This window comes from Panthera leo, chromosome B1 (assembly GCF_018350215.1).
Source record: "Panthera leo isolate Ple1 chromosome B1, P.leo_Ple1_pat1.1, whole genome shotgun sequence".
In the NCBI taxonomy this organism is placed as follows: domain Eukaryota; kingdom Metazoa; phylum Chordata; class Mammalia; order Carnivora; family Felidae; genus Panthera; species Panthera leo.
This window is the reverse complement of record NC_056682.1, coordinates 156,303,386-156,305,465: the sequence shown is the minus strand read 5'-3', so window position 1 is coordinate 156,305,465 and position 2,080 is coordinate 156,303,386. Positions and strand designations below refer to the sequence as shown.

At 35.7% G+C, this 2,080-nt stretch overlaps 1 non-coding gene across 1 annotated transcript; it reads left to right on the top strand.

Moving 5' to 3' along the window:
* Nucleotides 1-822: 822 nt before the first annotated feature.
* On the top strand, nucleotides 823-972 carry LOC122218840. The gene has a single exon (XR_006202149.1). It is a non-coding gene; the product is annotated as a small nucleolar RNA SNORA62/SNORA6 family (small nucleolar RNA).
* The last annotated feature ends 1,108 nt before the right edge of the window (nucleotides 973-2,080 follow it).

The following is a 2,080-nucleotide window of genomic DNA, read 5'->3' as shown; positions in this document are numbered from 1 at the left end:
TCTAGTGAATTTTCTTCCAGACTGTCTCTACACACACACCCACACAGACACACACACGTGCATGCGCGTGTGTGTGTGCAATGTTTATTCCACTCTTTCAGTTTTATAATCTATTTTCTTTTTTTTTTTTCCTTTTCTAAATTTTATTCTAGAGAGAGCACATGTACAAGCAGGGTAGAGGGGCAGAGAGAGAAAGAGAGAAACAGAGACAGAGAGAATCTTAAGCAAGCTTCATGCTCAGGACAAAGGTCTGACATGGGGCTTGATCCCATGACCCTGGGATCATGACCTGAGCAGAAATCAGAGTCTGGTGCTCAAATGACTGAGCCACCCAGAGGCCACCCTTTTTTCTTTAACATGAACTTATTAAGATTTTTTTCTTATCATTTCTTCATGCACCAAGAATTTATTAAGCAAATACCATTTGCTGCAACAATGCTACTTATGTTGTAAACAAAAATTAATAGAATAGTAATTGCCATTCCCTTGTAGAATTTATATTCTGATTGAACAGATAGATAATGAACAAGAAAATTGGATAAATAACAAAAATATATTTCTGTGTATATATGTGTGCATAATTATAGATAATGAAGAAAATTATAAATAAATGTAATCAAGAACTGAATGGAATGAGTATAAAAATAAGGTGGCTAAAGATGATATTTTACAGATGACATTTGTGCTGGGCTTTGAAAGATTAAGAAACAGCAAACTTTATGTTCTGTCACATGGGAATAATCTTAGCCAAAGGAAGCAGGCATGAAGGTCTAACAGAACAAAAGTTTTGTCTCGGAAAAGCAATGAAAAGATACCAATTTCACTGCACGCTGTTAGAGCCTGGAGTTGACGCCACTGGCTGGCCAATGAACTCACGAGTGTAAGCATATGCTTTGTGAGGAGCAAGTCTTTCGCTAACACCACAGGTCTCTGACCCAACGAGTGTAGTTTGATAGTAATCTTGCTGTAAGTATTATATATATATAGACTCTAGAGTCCAGTCGGCAAGAAGACAGAAGAGGATGTGGTAGTTAGGCAGAAATCAAATCATTCAGGGTTTTAGTTTTTGGCTTTCTAGTAAGATTGAAGTACATGAACTTGAGCTAACTAACCTTTGACTCCTTTGACCAACAGAATGCAGCAATAATGATAAGGTATCTATTCCAGGTCTCCTCCTTAAGAACTTTAGATCCCCATTTGCACTTACGAATCCGGTTGTCATATAAGAAGTCGAACTGCCCCGAGAGCTTGGCACTTGAGGAAGCCCAAGCTGGTCGCATGGAAAGGCCATATGGAGGAATACTGAAACATCATACATAAAAGTAAAGCTATCCACGATGCTCTAGTCCAGCTCAGTCACTAGCCGAATGCAGCTAACGGAACACCCCCAGCTAGTAAGATGTAAAGCATAACCACCCAATCAATCCCTGCTCCGATTCCTGACGAACTAGATTATAAAAAGTAATAAAATAATTATTTTATGCCACTTAATTTGAGGATGGTTAGTTACACGGAAATAAAGGAAACAGTAAACCTATAGAGCCATACCTCCTTTTATTGCACTTTAGTATATTTTGCAGATACTGCATTTTTTTTAATAGTTGAAAGTTTGTAGCAATCTTGCATGAAACAAGTCTATAGGCACCATTTTTTCCAGCAGCATCTGCTCACTTCAAGTCTCTGTGTCACCTTTTGGTAATTCTCACAATATGTCAAATTTTATTATTATTATTATTATTATTATTATATTTATTATTATTATTATATTTGTTATGGTGCTCTGTAATCAGTGATTATGACTCCCTAAAATCTTAGATGATAGTTAGCATTTCTTAGTAATAAAGTATTTTTAAAATAAGGGTGTGTGCCTTTTTTTAGACATAATGCTTTTGCACACTTAATAGAATACAGTATAGGATAAACATAACTTCTATATGCGTTGGGTAACAAAAAAAAAAATCATTTGACTCACTTTATTGTGATATGCTTTATTTCAGTGAGCTGGAACTGAACCCACAATACCTCCAAGGTGTGCTTGCATTATAATATAATGTTATATAACAGCAAAAAATAAAATTAT